General features: G+C 41.5%; 1 long non-coding RNA gene across 1 annotated transcript; it reads right to left on the minus strand.

Moving 5' to 3' along the window:
- Window positions 1-3,591: 3,591 nt before the first annotated feature.
- Window positions 3,592-4,594, minus strand: LOC121641861. Its single transcript, XR_006010810.1, has 3 exons — window positions 4,558-4,594; window positions 4,314-4,419; window positions 3,592-3,935 (listed from the first exon to the last, which is right to left on the minus strand). It is a non-coding gene; the product is annotated as an uncharacterized LOC121641861 (long non-coding RNA).
- Between the last annotated feature and the right edge of the window lie 12,479 nt (window positions 4,595-17,073).

Consider the following 17,073-nt stretch of genomic DNA (forward strand, 5'->3'; position numbering starts at 1 on the left):
CCAAATAAAGATAAAACAATTATTGAACATTTAAGACCAATCACTTTACTACATTTAAATTATAAAATTTTCACACAGGCCTTGGCTACAAGATTAAAAGTGGAACACATACAATCATAAGTGAAACTCAATCTGGTTTCTTACAAAACAGATCGATTCATAACAACATCCGCATTGCTTTAGATGTATTAGATTATAGTCACTTAATAGAAGATGATGGTATTATCCTGTTTCTAGACTTTTTTAAAGCTTTTGACACAATAGAACATCACTTTTTTTTACAGTCACTGCAAAGTTTTGGCTTTGGTGACAGATTTACCAAAATTATATCAATGTTGTACAAGGATATAACAAGTACTATATTACTACAATCAGGGACTACAAGAAGATTTTATATTACAGGAGGAATTCAACAAGGAGATCCAATCAGCCCTCTTCTCTTCATTTTAGGAACAGAGATGTTATCTCTCTATACAAAGAACAATAATACTGTAAGGCCACTGAACGTCCTCTGTTCTTAAAGAAAGATGATCAGATGCCTGAAGCATTAAAAGCTATTTCCTCTTTTTCTGGAGCATCGGGATTAAAACTGAATATGAAAAAATGTGAGATCTTAGCCATGGAAATACTTCTCCCTTGATTTATAACATACCTGTAAAAAACAAAGTAAAATATTTGGGGATTAATATTAATAAAGAGTTTAGAGACCAAGAGAAAACAATCATTCAACCTGTGATAGAAAAAAAAATCAAAGAATCTTTAATAGTTGGCTTCAAAGAAATATTTCAATTTTTGGTAGGATCTTGTTAACTAAAATGGAGGGAATTTCAAGATGAATCTATCCAGCATCTACTTTAAATATATCAAATAAAACTATAAAAGGGATCAACCAAATACACTACAATTTCATCTGGAATAACAAACAACCTTTGATCAGATAAAGTAACGCGGTGCTACCAGCAGCAGAGGGAGGGATGAACGTTACTGATTTTGAGGTCATGAATGCAACGATAAAATTAAAATGGCTGCAGCTGTTGATTAAAAACGAGGAAAGTCTGTGGTTTAGTTTCCCTGCACATTTGTTTAAAAAAGTTGGTGGAATTAAATTTCTCTTGAAATGTGATTTTGATCCTCTGAAACTGCCTTTTAAACTTTCAGAATATCATGTACAAGTATTATTATATTAGAAAATGTTATACAAACACAACTTCACCCCACATAATACGATCATTTGGAACAACAAACTTATTCTACACCAGAGGAAAACATTATACTGTAGAGCCTGAGAGGAAAAGGGAGTCTGGAGTTTTACTCATTTATTGGATATGAATGGTGACATTTTAGATTATTTAAGCTTAAAAAATAAATTTAAAGTTCAATCCACACAAACAATACTTGTCAGTAATCAAAGCCTGTGGTTAAAGGAATGTTACTGTAATATAACACTAGTTCCCCCTTCTCTATATATTGAGGAACATAACTTTTTGGATTATAAATGAAACAACAAAATTTTAAGACAACAAATGAACAAACAGGTTTTTCCTCTTCCTGTTAAAAAATACACATCAATTTAGAACATTCCCAGAGATGGATATAACTAAAGTAAGAACCAGATTTTTCTCTTTTCCTTTACTACCAAAGATGAAAGGAGCTCATTTTAAAACATTAAATGATATTTACCCATGTGGAGAATTTTTAATGGGAAGGTTTAATGGGAACAGCAATGTATGTAACTTCTGTAACAATGACATAGAAACTCAGGAACATCTATTCTACAGTTGCAAGGTGGTTAAAGCCCTATGGGATAAAATTTATGAATGGTTATCTGTTAAGTTTGTGATACCTGCATTGGCTTATAAAGATGTTCTTTTTGGGATTACTCACCCGAACAAAAACACTGAATTTTTGTGCAGTAATGTTTTAATTATTGGAAAATATTACATACACAAATGTAGGTTTTTCAAGGTTTCTCCAGACTTTGTGGCTTTTAAAAATGATTTAAAGATCCTTTATACATCAGTTAAAACCCTGAAAAATGACAAAGCCTCAAGACTCTCCAAGTTATTAGAAACAATAACTTAAGCCCATATGTTTATTTTATATTGTTCCCCCCTTTTTTTTTTGCTGTATGTTTATTTAATTTTCATTAGGTTCTAGCTGTCTGATGTTATATTATTGGATTTTGACAATATTCATACAGTTCAGTTCTCAATGTTTTGTTTTTTTTTCTTGCTTTTTTATTTCTCTTCACTTGCTGTTTGGAGTTATTGGAATTGTTATTCAATGTTTTATTATGCCTTTTTGTATTTTCGAAAAATGTTTAATAAAGAAAGAATTAAAAAAAAAACAACTTTGAAGTGCTGATTCGTCGGCCACATACGTCATCGCGGTGCGCGAAGTACTGTCCCAATTCACAGAATTTTAAGGACCCTCCGAATCCACCCTTCGAATCCGCACTTCGTTTGGCCTCAAACGAAGGCTGCTGGTGGTGCATCCTTCGCGGCCTCTTTTCTCCCACAATTCATTGCGCACAGGACGGTGGCGAATCAGCAACCTCAGAAGAGTCGTATTAAGTTTAAATAAAGTTTTATTTAAAAAAAGTACGTTTTTTAAACTACACTTTAGTATAAACGTTACAAAATCAAATACATTTAAAGCATGTTTGTTAAATGGTGACATTAAAATTCGGTAATATTTGATATTCAGTAACTTTTAAGGGGTTAATGAAGTGTGTACCGGCTTTTTTTTTTTTTACTGTCGGTGTTGCCACTCCGTGTTCAGCGTCTACTAACGTTTCCTACGAGTAATTTCAGAGGTTTAAGTGATTCAATATCCTGTGTTGTTGCTATGGGAAATTCTTGTAGACTAGGTAGGCTGTCCCATTTCACCAACGTTAAGCAGACTTCGAAGTGTGTAGACTACGGAGGACACTCTGTAGCCTACGTAGTCTACGCACTTCGAAGGCCGCTTAACGTTCGTGAAATGGGACAGCCTACCTAGCCAACAAAAATTTCCCATATTGCTCCAGTGCCCTGTTGCCCAGCAACTGCAGATGTTACCGCTATTAGCGATTTTTCCTGCTAATTTGTCTTCGTTCAGAAAAAACAAACCAAAAAAATGGAACTTGAAATTTTGTCGAGGGGGCGAACCAGACGAGCTCTCCTCGGGCTGAGAGCGTACCCGGTCCAGGTACGTTAACTCCGATGGAAAATAATACTGATGAAGCCCGTCTAATTAAATTAATTTGTAATGTAAAGTAAAAGGCCACATCTATTACTCTTGCCGTCCCAGCTTCTCTGCCAATGTTGACAAATGTAACTGACCTTCATTTATTATTAAAACATATTTTAAAGAAATGACCATAACATTGTGCAATAAAAATAGATGTTGCCCTCCTACTGTGTTTTTATATTATTCCCAGCTGGCATTTTAACGTCAAGTCACTGTTGAATCGTCAGGTGCCAGTGTTGAATAACCGTTGAATTTTGTTTTGATTTTGCAAATCTAATCAACGTTGATATTTCAACGTTACTATGAAGTCTTGCTTTTCAACATAAATTGACACATATAGTTATGATGCACTGTTTTTATTTGTGTAGAACAATTAACAATCTTAGAATAGATCATATCAACAATACACGAAAAGGACCAAATACATTTGTCATTTAAATGTTCAGAACATCTATGAAATGGGCCAACTCATAAAGCTAGAGAAAGACACTGCTTTAGAACAGCCTGAACACTGGGCAACATTAACAGCATTAAGAAAATGCTGAAAAATGTCCTGAACCCTGGGGAACATTTAACACTGCAGGGAAATCTGCACTACTTCTTTCTGCCTCTGCCTCCAGTCCTCTCTGGTGCATATTTCAAGTACTTTGAAATATAAGCATCAATGTTTGCTGTTGTTTTCCTGAATGAACTGAAGACAGTGTCTAAAAGGGGGAAAAAAACAAAAATACAGCAGATCAGTATTAGCTCACCACTCAGTTACAACAAAACACTAAATTTCCTTATGTTGCATCATCTATCAAAGCACATTGTACAAAAAGGTGAATGTAGGGCTCTAGACTGTGACGGTATATGATTTCTTAAGTTTTGGTATTTTTTATAAAAACTTGACAAAAAATGACTCAGCCAATTATTTTGAGTGACAATTTGTGAAACCAACTCCAAAGTCGTCAGTTTTGTTTATTACTGTTGATAACAGTAAACAAAAATATTTAGCAAATATCATTTTTTGTTGTACTGCTTCAAGTACATAAATTTGTATTCATTACTCAGCATGGTCATTATGTATTTTTGTAACTTACAAAGAAAGTTGGTAGTTGGGTGGGCCAATTCACTAATCGATGCATCCTGATACAACACGTGCCGATTCAATTACGATGATTTTCATAACTAAATGATGGAAACCAGCTGTAAAGTGTGAAAGGAAGCTAAGTTGTGCGTGTTGAGCACTCCAACTAAAATGATTTTGTTAATGAATGATGATTCTGCTAACTATATTCAGTTATTTGAAACGCTGTCACAAAAGGCCTGTTAAAGCAAACTCACCACAGATTATCTTGTACAATTGAGTCCTCATGAAGGCTATCTTCCCACTTCTTCCTCTAAGGCTCATTTTGGCCATCATTTTATTTGTCATGGTCCTGTCATGGAAAAACAGATTGATAATACAATATTATAGTGCAATCAAGTTCAGCAGAAAAATGTAGCTGATGGCGAGTAAGTGGATGTGTGGGGCAGTGCATGATAATATATGACAGGGAATTTAACTGCATGTAACCTGCATTTCCATTAATTTTTGTTTTGTCTATGTGTTGTTCATAATATCCAGACCATTATAATCTAAATATGAAGAAAATTAACATCAAGCTACTTACGCAGCCATTGACCTCTTGACGAGGTCTGCAGCATCAACGCCTCCCATCCTCTTCAGGTGTTTACTCTGAAAAGGAGCAACAAGAAATTAAAATTATAACCAGAAAAAGTGATCAGTAGATTTCAGGCCTCCAAAAAGCAGGCACATGTTGAGGAAGATGAGTTTGCAGTTCAATGTGAAGAAGTTGTCATAATGAAACTTTGCCAGCGCTTTATAAGAAGAATTATTTAACCCTTTTGTTGTATTTGATTTCTTTACAGCACTTCTTCCCTCTGGGTGCATTAGTTACTACTACCATACATACACACTTCAGTGCTGCATGAAGCTGGAAGAGGGGCCTTCTGTTAAGTTTTTACCCGGATCAAAATTTACACAGTGTGTTTTGTATGTGTGAGACTAAGGTCAGTTTGGTCACATAGAAATAATTTGGATCGGAGGTGTGTGAATGTCCATTGGTCCGTCCTCATTTGCCTCTGATACTATTTGAAATAATTTAGGCTTTTTTTTAACTAAAGGTATCATTTCGAATACATGACATAAATGTAACCATATATGAATAGTTAAAAAAAAGTTTTAAAAATTGGTTGAGCTTATGTAAAGTTGAATAATGCCGGGCTTACACCAAACGATTTACACAGTCCCAGACTAAAAACTGAAAGACGTTAGTAAATCTAAGAGTTTTACTGGAGTCACAGCGGGCTCCCATCATCTAGATGGTTAGGTTTAAGGTGGTCATCTGAGCTGTTTCATGTCAGCCTTTCTCTAGTCTTGGTAATAAGTCTTGTCACAAAGTGGTCTTGGTAATAACTTGGAATCCTGACAGTCAGAACACCGGCAAAAACAGATGAAAGAAGAAGGAGAAGAAAAAAAAAAGACAATAGACAAACAAGAACCTGTGATGAAACGTTGTAGGTGGAGCGTCCAGAAAGAGAAGCGGATGGTTTTTAAGAAGTAAATGTTTGCTGTGGATCATTTATGTGTTACAGTATAATGATCTAACAAATGAGAGAAGAATAGAAACTCATTTATCACTCCAGATTCTGATGCGATTCTGAACACCTGGTGGAGATGCAAAGCCACACTAATGATGTGTAATTCCTTACTGATCCTGGAGGAAAACTTTCCCATTGCTTGCTTTGCTGTGGGCAGAACAGCCCCGTTCGATATCAGCTGTCCAACATATCACAATAACTGCTGAAAGAATCTATTGTAGTCTTATAAATAGTAGATTCAGTCTTTGTGAAATCTCAGTCTAAGACTAGACTTCAAACTCTAAACATTTGTGTTTAAATGTGAACAGGTATGAGCTGGTAATTTGCTAGTCTTTTGCAAATCTTGTCAAAGTCTTCTGATGTAAACCCATCATAAGATAATGAAACTCAAATTTGTGTGACATTATTAAGCTTTTACTGGTATTTTTTAATCCCAGTTGAGGTCAAATTTCACCCCAGAGAGTGCTACAGAAAATGTCTTAAATAGCCATAACGCAACTGAGCGATCACCACTTGTCTCTGTAATGAGTCCAGTCAGGAAAAGCTATGTCAATGTCAAAATGCCATGAAATTATTTGGAAAAACGACTATGTTTTTGACCAAGGCTAAAGGGGAAGACCACCTGAGCGTTATAATTTACCAGTTCTGCTCCCTTGTTCTTGTCCTCCAGGCGAATCTCTAAAGCTTCAAGCTCTTCTTCTGTGCTGCCGGCTTGACATCATAACTTGTTCCAGCAGAGGAGGTGGCAGCGTGAAATGAATCCTTTATTTCAACAAGGAGCTTGCTTCTGGAATTCTAAGCAAGAAAGAATAACTGATTATCATTTTATTATGTGGTCTGTATTTTCTACACCAGTGGTTATCAATCTATTTTCCCCTTTGTGAAACTACCAAAAAGCTATGGACCCCCTTCGCTGAAGCTATTTGCTCAATAAAAATGCAAAAACTCTTAAATCTTACCTAAATTTTTTGTTTTCTGTTATATTGTTTATTATTCTATTGCATTTTCTTGTAAAAATAAATCTAATAAACATTGTATTTAGACTATTTTAACTTGTTTCATGCTAATTTTCGCTTGAAATAAGCATCAAAATGGCCCAGTGATGCTTTTTTTAAACTTTGGGGACAATGAGGAGAAGTAGTGTCTGATCCTCAGCATCCAGAGGCCTGATGACCAAATTTGGCTAGGTTTAACCAACTTCAGCTGTACTATCCTGTTTTCTATCAAGGGTCTATGACATCTAATCTCTATACTTGGATGGTGTGACATGTCTCTTGCATGTAAATTTATGATTCGTCCAGACATGACCTTAGGGATGTCTTTGTCTAGGTTTTATTTCAGGAAGATGACGTAGCAGTTCCATGGGATTTCCGCCACTGGCTTAAGAGTCCTCACAGATTCTGCAGATCTGTTTTTGATGCCTTACTTTTTGTAATAAACCTTTTTATTATTCATCAAGTTGGTGTCCGGAGACCTTTTTACCTCCAAACCATCTTTTCCATAATTCCATTAATCCACATAACTAGAACACTCCTGATTAAAAGTTAGCACCAAGAGAGTAACTTTACTTTTTTCAGACATCGGGAAGTCTTCCTTCTTTAACTTGTGTAATTGTGTTGACATCAGCCTGGCTGTATTTGGGGGATCCCTTTCAGCTCTCATTACCTTCTCAGGACTGTACCTGAGGCTTCGGTCAGTGGTCGCTGTAGGGGTGTCACTAATGGAGAAAATGGGTTAATAACACTCATGTACAAGTATACATGCAAGAAGGATAGAAGTATGTTAGAGGAGTTCCAGTATTTTTTCCCATGCAAAAAGTTGTTTTTTTTTTGCCTCTTCTGCTAAAGTGACTTACTTATGTGTGTGTGTGATATGTGTGTGTTTATATATGCATGTAGGCAGTGATGTTGTTAGGTATTTGTCCTGCATCCCTGACACATTAAAATCTAAAAGGACACAGTAAACCTAATATTGATGCGTCCCGGGGGCGCACCTCATTTTTCCCATGAAAAAACGATACATTATGAAAAACTTGGGTTTAAAATCACAGTAACTAAGAATAGAAATTTAGTTGTCAGCAGACCAAACGAGCTCTGTGTTAACCCTCTGCGCATCTAAAGATACTGGATGTCTCAATAATCAAAGTAATTAGCATGGCATCAGGTGGAGCTGCAGTAATTGATGAAAAGAAACAAAAGCTGAAAACACTCACTACATTGAATCTAGCAACATCACTGTGTGTGTATGTGTGTGTGTGTGTGATCATGTTCAAATTCAATGTCAGACTCTCTAGGCCAGGACTGATTGATCTGCAAAAAAAAAAGATAGAAAAGTTTGTAAATGCAGTATAATTACAAATAGTGGAAATAATAGTTTTGCATAGGAATTTCTCATTTTACTGAGGGGGGAGGGCTAAAGCTAAAAAGCTTTAGAAGCCAAAACATTAGCTAAAGTAATTTCAAGAATTTGATGATCATATTTAAAATAAATACCTTCGACCAGAAAGAGACTCAGATGGGCTCCTGCTACCACTGTCTGCCAAGGATCAAGAATGAGGCCGCGAGGGGACGCCAATCGGTGTTCTTTCTGCATTTTTAGAGGGTTTAGACACTGGTGAGGGTTAGCATGGCAATAAATAAAAATTACTTTACACATCATCAACAATCATGCTTACCTGGACTCTACCTTGGCCTCCTTCTACCAGGCTGTAGACTGTCCCACAGGAACAACAGAACAATAGACCTGCTGTACTCCAATGTGAAGGATGCCTACAGAGCCACCCCCCTCCCCCCTCTTGGAAAGTCTGACCACAACCTGGTTCACCTACAGCCACAGTACACCCCCCTGGTCAAAAGGATGTCTAAAACCACACGCTCAATCAGGAAGTGGTCACCTGAGGCAGAGGATGCTCTGAGAGACTGCTTTGACATCACTGACTGGGATGTACTGCTGAGACAACATGGTGAGGACATAGAGGAGCAGACTCACTGTCTGGCGGACTACATCAACTTCTCGCTGGACGTAGTCTCCCCCAATAAGACTGTCCGTTGTTATCCAAATAACAAACCTTGGATAACAAAGATGTCAAAGCTGCCCTCAACAGGAAGAAGGTGGCTTTCATGAACCATGACAGGGAGGCAATGCAGTCAGCACAGCGGGAGGTGAAACAATGCCTGAAGGTGGCGAGGGACACCTACAGAAGGAAGGTGGAGGATAAACTGAGTGAGAGCCGTATGAAGGAGATCTGGGATGGTGTCAACACCATCACAGGCTTCAGATCAAAGGCCATAACAGTGGGGGGGACAGTGGAAGAAGCAAACAGGCTGAACATCTTCTTTAACCTCTTTGACCAGCCCACTGTCCCCCCTACCCCACTGCAGTACACATCCTCCCTGACTTCATCCCCTGTGCAGCTCCCCTGTCAACCTTTACCCCTCCCCCCACCTCAACACCCTCCACACATAACAGCTGAACAGGTGAGGGGAGAACTGAGGAAGCTCCACCCATGGAAAGCAGCAGGCCCTGACGGAGTGCCTCCTCGTCTGCTTAGGACCTGCGCTGCTGAACTGGGGGAACCACTCGAGCATGTCTTCAACCACAGTCTACAGCTGGGGAAAGTGCCTACCCTGTGGAAAACATCCTGTATTGTTTCAGTTCCAAAGAAAAACCGTCCTGGTGAGCTGAACGATTACAGAGCGGTGGCACTTACATCCCAGCTGATGAAGACGATGGAGCGGCTCATCCTCAATCTCCTCAAGCCCCAAGTGCAACAGGCCCAGGACCCCCTACAGTTTGCCTATTGCGCAGGTGTGGGTTTGGAGGATGCTATTCTCTACCTCCTACACCGTGTCCAAGTTCATCTGGATAAGGGGAGGGGCACAGTGAGGATCCTCTTCTTGGATTTTTCAAGTGCCTTCAACACAATCCAGCCCCTGATGCTTCTGGACAAACTGAGGGAGATGCAGGTGGACCCCTGCTTGGTGTCCTGGATTGGTAACTACCTCACAGAGAGACCGCAGTACGTCAGACTAAAGGACACCACATCTGACACTGTTATTAGCAGTACAGGAGCACCCCAGGGGACGGTGCTGGTCCCCCTCCTCTTCACACTCTACACCTCAGACTTCTGTTACAACTCAGAGCTGTGTCACATCCAGAAGTTTGCAGATGACACAGCCATCGTGGGGTGTATCAGGGATGATGGAGAGGACGAGTACAGGAATCTGGTCAGTGACTTTGTCACCTGGAGTCAGATAAACCATCTCCAGCTTAACACCTCAAAGACTAAGGAGCTGGTTATTGACTTCAGGGAGTCCAGCCCACAACCACGTCCAGTGACCATCAGGGACGATAAGGTGGAGTATGTAGACAACTACAGGTACCTCGGGTTGTGGCTGGATAACAAACTGGACTGAACATGCTGTACAGATCACCTGTACAAGAAGGGCCAAAGCCGTCTGTACTTCCTGCGAAGACTGAGATCTTTTAACATCTGCAGGAAACTCCTGTGGATGTTCTATCAGTCTGTGTTGGCTAGTATGCTTTTTTATGCTGTTGTCTGCTGGGGGGGGTAACATGACAAAAAGGTGTGCTAACAGGCTGGAAAAACTCATCAGGCGGGCGGGCTCTGTGGTTGGCATGAAGCTGGACTCCCTGGTGACAGTGGCAGAGAGGAGAACACTAAAAAAACTACTGGCTATTGTGAATGATGCCAGTCACCCTCTGCACACTGTCATCAGTGCACAGAGAAGCCTGACCAGTAACAGGCTGCTCCTCCCCAAGAGTAGGACCAACCGGCTCAGAGACTCCTTTGTCCCCCGAGCCATCAAACTGTACAACTCTGCATTAGGCAGGAGGGGGAGAAGGAGGGGGGAGAGGGAGGTGTGCAGTCCGCCTGATACAACACATGCACAATAACCCATACAAACAGTTGCAATAACTTATACGTGCAACAGTGAACTGGGAATCTGTACCACCTCTACTGTGTGCATTGTTTATATTGTTTTATTTAACTTATCTTATTGTTATTATTGTTATATTTATTGCATTCTATTTGCCTCTATTTTGCTTTGTACTTGTTTATATTGTGTCTTGTGCTTGTCCTGCTTTACTGTTGGTGTTGTTTTGCTACTGGTACCCAAATTTCCCTGAGGGCTCTCTGAAGGGATTAATAAAGTATTTCTATTCTATTCTATTCTATTCTATACATATTTGGTTAGTCAACACATGGCATTTTAATTGTGGCATTTAATTCAAGTTGTAAACTTTCAGTTCTGGTACGGCATACTGCTAAATATTTGAGACCCAATCAAATACGAAACATTTTGGAACTCAACCCCATTTTGTTGGAGTGCCTTCAGTTCTGTTAGAAAACTAAATGCGTAATCAGTAACATTATTTGGCTTTGCAGTTCCACAAAATAGTGCAACAATGAATGGCTCAAACTTTTTTACACTACAAAGAATGGGCCACATTTGTAAATTGGATGATTTAAACAATGGCACACCATCTACACTGAAATTTAGCAGTATCTCATTTTATGTTGACAACAAATTGGGATACTGTGAGCACAGTTTCAAAAGTCCGGTCTCCACACCGAAGTAGAGGAACTGGCCACCACATAGTTCCCTGACTTCTATCCGAGGGGGAGTTCCTAACAGGGTTCTGCCATCTTTTGGCAGGCGGTGGCCTTGTTTACGTAACAGCAAGAGCAGCTCATCAACCGTTGCCTTATTTTTTACAGCCCATTTTGCCAAATCACTTTTTAAATCACTGAATTCCTCCTAAGACAAAGATTCAGTTTCAGGATCACTTTCATCATCACTGTCTGGCGGGTAGTGATCCTCTCGAATCTCGTCTTCTCCTGTATTAGACTGCTCCTGTGTTAGCAAATCAACTGGGGTATCTGCAACAGAGAAGCCTGGACTCTCATTTGAGGGGCCTGGATTCTCTTCAGAGTCACTAGACTCTACCAATGCACGTAACTGTAAATTTTTTCGTCTCCATTTTTTGTGATACATCTGGGATTAAAATAAAAAAAAAGTATTTTCAAGCCTAAATGCTTTAAAATTAACATAATTCATGGTGAAAATAAGTGATAAAAATTAAATGAGGTAGGCTGTGCAAATATTTTTTTATAATATCCCACATGAACATGTATTTTCAAAATAATTTTAAGGTAATTATTTTAAGCAACTTTCAGATGTTTGGGTTAGGTCTGGGGACAACTCACCGTTAGAGAGCATTTCACATGTGTAACCTTTTGTCTAATGGCACTCAAAGTTTCTCATTTATTAAAACCTTTAAAATCAAAAAGACATAACAGCAACCAGATACTAACTCACAGGAAAAATACAAATTTTTTTTTTTTCTCTCCTCTTTTTCCTTTTTTAATAATTATCGCATAACATTAAACTCATTGACTGTGTCAGTATGCAGAGCATGAGAAACAAGGAGTGATCAGTGATGAAGAGTGGTGAGTGAGATCATGCAAATGCGACCTCGCCTCCCCGGAGGCCAGAGGCAGACCAGGGCCTGGGCCGGGCCCTCAGCAGCAGACCCGGAGCACCAACCCATGCCACCCCACCACAAAGACAACTCCAGCCCCACCCGAAGGGCAGCAGAGGACAGCCCCAGCAAGAGCCCCCCACGGTCCCAGGGCACAGGCCCCAGTGGGCGAAGATCAGCAGCCGCCGGCCCCGCCAGGGCCCGGCCCACCCAGGGCAGCCCAAGCGAAGGGCCCAGGACCCCGGGAGCCCAGAGGCGGCCGCCCCACCCCCCAAAGGCAGAGGGCCCGCAACATGCCTAGGAGGACCAGGCCCCCCCAGACAGCCACCCGGCGTAGGCCGGCGTAGGCCAGCACACACCCCGATGTTCCAGCCGCACACCCCAGGAACCAGGGTGCTATCGGCCCCCTCCCCCCACTCCCCATCTACTCTATTCAATTTGAATCTGAATATGTCTGTTTGAATAATTGCTTAAAAAAACTGAATCCAAATTATCATATTTGATAGTGAATCTTTATTTTTTGAATGTGTATATTGGTAAAGTTGAAACTTTTGTATTTGAAAAAATTCATTCTCTAATTCATTTTCATAGTTCAGTTTCAGTTCTCTCCATTCAAATTCAGATCTGAAATTCAAATTCAGATCTGTAATTCAAATTCAGATCTGAAATACAAATTCAGATCTGAAATTCAAATTTAGATCTGAAATTCAAACTTGGGTGCCACACATCCGGGACCTGACGTGAGGCAAAACTAGTCGATCACAGATGGAGTAACGTCAGTTTTGTGCAGTTGTTCTCAACGGCTACAAGCAGAGGGAGGGTGAGGGGAGGGTGGAGGCGGGCAGAGAGAGAGAGAGAGAGAGAGAGACGCTAAGATCCAGGCCAGCCACTCTCGCTACAACGGCAGTTACCGTTCCTTTAATGGCACTTGCCGTTTCTGTAGCGGTAGTTACCGTTTCCTCAACGATCTCAGCGGTTTGCCACTGTGGGCTGGTTGCAGACTTTTCACATTAGTGGTAACTCCTAATACAAAAAAAATATGTGTAAGTTTGCACAGATTAATGTGCACCTCAAGTGACGTACATACACCATGTAGGCTATAACGGACCAGCTTGATCTTTTGTGTTGGTTTGGAAACATTTTAGTAAGTAACTCGCCGGGCTGCAGACACGCCAGATCATGTCTGTGACGGCGCATCGCTGTGAAAGCAGCAGGCATGCTTATTGGGCTCTGTCAGTCCAGGAGAGACGAGAATGGAGCAACATTCTGTCGTCTCGCAACGTCCCAACCAGCAGTGGTCAAGGTCCACAAACGTTAAATCTCTGTCCTTCAAACACCACTATGGACATGCCAGTATCTTTATGAAACGTCACGATCAACGGCAACGTTGCATTTAATTTTAAATAGGTCGTCGTCTGTCTTTCTGTCTTAATGACCTTGCTTGCTGAGACAGAAAGACAGCAAGCCTGCAAGATGCTTTCACAACAATGCGCCATGAATGTGTCTGCCTCCTCAAAGAACCAGTTAGCTGAATCTCATTCCCTCTGGTCCCCTGTGCTTAGCTCCATCACTTAGTGTAGGTGGAGGACTGAGACCTCATTGCTTTCGGGGTTGGAAAATGGGTGGGAGTGACTGGTGGGAGTGACATATTATTATTTTGCTGTTTGACCTTCAACTGGGGACCAGCTGAATAAAACTGTTTCTCTCTGATGAATCATCAGAGTCTCTCCCGATTTCATGCGAGTTGGGACAATCACTTGCAAGTAATTCTTTTTTCAATACTTTTCCTGTAAATTAACGTTATATATTTCACTCATTCCAGACTCTTGGCAATTTTTCTACAACACAGGTGTGGGCATGCTCATTGGAGGAGTTTGGAGAGGCCATGGAGAATGACTTTCGGACGGCTTCGAGGAGATTCTGGTCCACCATCTGGTGGCTCATGGAGGGGAAAGCAGTGCTCCGTCAACACTGTGTACAGTGGGGATGGGGGCGACTCGGGACGTTGTGAGGTGGTGGAGGGAATACTTGGAAGACCTCCTCAATCCCACCTTCTTCTGATGAGGAAGCAGAGTCTGGGGTAGCTGGTGCTGGCTCGCCTATCTCTGGGGCTGAGGTTGCTGAGGTGGTTAAAAAGCTCCTTGGTGGCAAGGCCCCGGGGGTGGATGAGGTCTGCCCAGAGTTACTTAAAGCTCTGGATGCTGTAGGGCTGTCTTGGTTGACACGCCTCTGCAGCATCGCGTGGACATTGGGGCCAGTTCCCCTGGACTGGCAGACTCTTCAAAAAGGGGGACCGGAGGGTGTGCTCCAACTACAGGGGGATCACACTCCTCAGCCTCCGTGGTAAGGTCTATTCAGGGGTGCTTGAGAGGAGGGTCCATCGGATAGTCGAACCTCTGATTGAGGAGGAGCAGCGTGGTTTTCGTCCCAGTCGTGGAACAGTGGACCAGCTCTACACCCTCTTCAGGGTCTTTGAGGGGGCATGGGAGTTTGCCCAACCAATCTACATGTGTTTTGTGGACTTGGAGAAGGCATCCGACCGTGTTCCCCGGGTACTCCTGTGTGGGGTACTCCGGGAGTATGGAGTGCCAGACTCGCTTGTAACAGCTGTCCGGTCCCAGTACGACTGGTGTCAGAGCTTGGTCTGCATTGCCAGCAGTAAGTCAGAATCGTTTCCAGTGCAGGTTGGACTCCGCCAAGGCTGCCCTTTGTCACCGATTCTGTTCATAACCTTTATGGACAGAATTTCTAGGTGCAGCCGAGGTGTTGAGGGGATCCGGTTTGGTGGCCTCAGGATTGGGTCTCTGCTCTTTGCGGATGATGTGGTTCTGTTGGCTTCATCGGGCCGTGATTTTCAGCTCTCACTGGAGCGATTCACAGCCGAGTGTGAAGCGGCTGGGATGCGAATCAGCACCTCCAAGTCAGAAACTATGGTCCTCAGCCGGAAAAGGGTGGACTGTTCTCTCCTGGTCTGCAATAGGGTCCTGCCCCAAGTGGAGGAGTTCACGTATCTCAGGGTCTTGTTCAGGAGTGAGGGAAGGATGAAGTGGGAGATCGACAGGCGGATCGGTGCGACGTCTGCAGTGATGCGGACTCTGCATCGGTCTGTCGTGGTGAAGAAGGAGCTGATCCAACAGGCAAAGCTCTTGTTGTGGAAATTTCATATTATTCCCTTTACTATATTGTGTCTACTGATCCCTCTCAGGGTAAACAGGTTGTTTAGGTTCTTGGTAATTAAGTTTAATACTGAGTAGCCTGTTGCTATCATGCATTCTTTAGAACAGTTCGCTCTGACCTGTGTGACTTATCTGATACCAGCCAGGCGCCTCAGGATGACCCAGCCGGGCATCCTGCCTCAATGTCACTGGGGTTGTTTACGTGCTCAATAAACTGAAAAAGCTCATTAGGTTGCTGAAGTGTCTAATCCTGTGTGAGGAACAGACAATCTCTTTGTTTGTATTTCATGATGTGCTGTGACGTGAGCATTCTGCTTAAAAGATGCTGCATGTGTGTTTCTTATCAGATTCTGTTCAGATCTCTGTGCTGTCAGACCTCTGAGCAGTCTCTCAGGAATTGCAATTCTATTCATTCTATTCATCCTATTCTTTCTATTCTTTGTATTTTATTCTGTGTTCGAATAAACTTGTAATCATTCTTCACTTCAGAACCAGACTCCTCATTCCTTGACAGAGTAACTTTTTTTGCCTCAACACTCGATTTACCGTTCGATCTATGTTCCTACTCTCACCTATGGTCATGAGCTGTGGGTAGTGACCGAAAGAACGAGATTGTGAATACAAGCAGCCGAAATGAGTTTTCTCCGCAGGGTGGCCTTAGAGATAGGGTGAGAAGCTCGGTGATCCGGGAGGGGCTCAGAGTAGAGCCGCTGCTCCTCCACATCGAGACGAGCCAGATGAGGTGGCTCGGGTATCTGGTTAGGATGCCTCCTCGATGCCTCCCAGGTGATTGTATACCAGCTTTAATGTCCCTCATTCAGACCTTTGGATCATTTCCTGTATATAAGATTAATTTTTGTAAGTTAATGGCAATCCCACTTGGACATGGTCATGACATACAAACACACTGAACTTTCCATTCTTGTGGTCTACCTCAGGATTCTCTTGTTTAGGTATTTCTGTATCCCAGAATAGTAAGAATTTATTGAGACAAAATTTCAATGTTGTACATAAAGTTATCAAGAGCGATCTTAACAAGTGGATGGATTTGCCAATTTCTTTGATGGGCAGAATCAATTTGTTAAAAATTAATGTCCTACCTTGACTGCTGTATCCCATGTTGATGCTGCCTCTGTATAGCTCTAAAAAAGTTAGTAAGAGAGGTTGAAAGGGATTTCTCAAAGTTTATTTCGCAAAAGAAGAAACGCAGGTTAAGTATGAAAACTTTACAGCTCCCAAAAGACAGTGGAGGTAATATTATATTATACAACTGGGCCTGTCATAGCAGATTCATATATGAATGGGTTCCAATCTAAAGGGATTGCAGGACCCACTTGAGGATAGGTTTATGTCCCATTTCGATTACTAGGGGAACTCACTAGTAAAAAAAACTGCCCCTCTCTAATGTAAGGGACAACCCAATACTTTACAGCTCCATTAAGATCTGGTAGGACATGCATAGGTTTGTAGGTAGAAAGGATGCCTTTTCCTATCTGACCCCACTTATGAGTAA

The sequence above is a fragment of the Melanotaenia boesemani genome, chromosome 6, assembly GCF_017639745.1.
Source record: "Melanotaenia boesemani isolate fMelBoe1 chromosome 6, fMelBoe1.pri, whole genome shotgun sequence".
Taxonomy (NCBI): Eukaryota; Metazoa; Chordata; class Actinopteri; order Atheriniformes; family Melanotaeniidae; genus Melanotaenia; species Melanotaenia boesemani.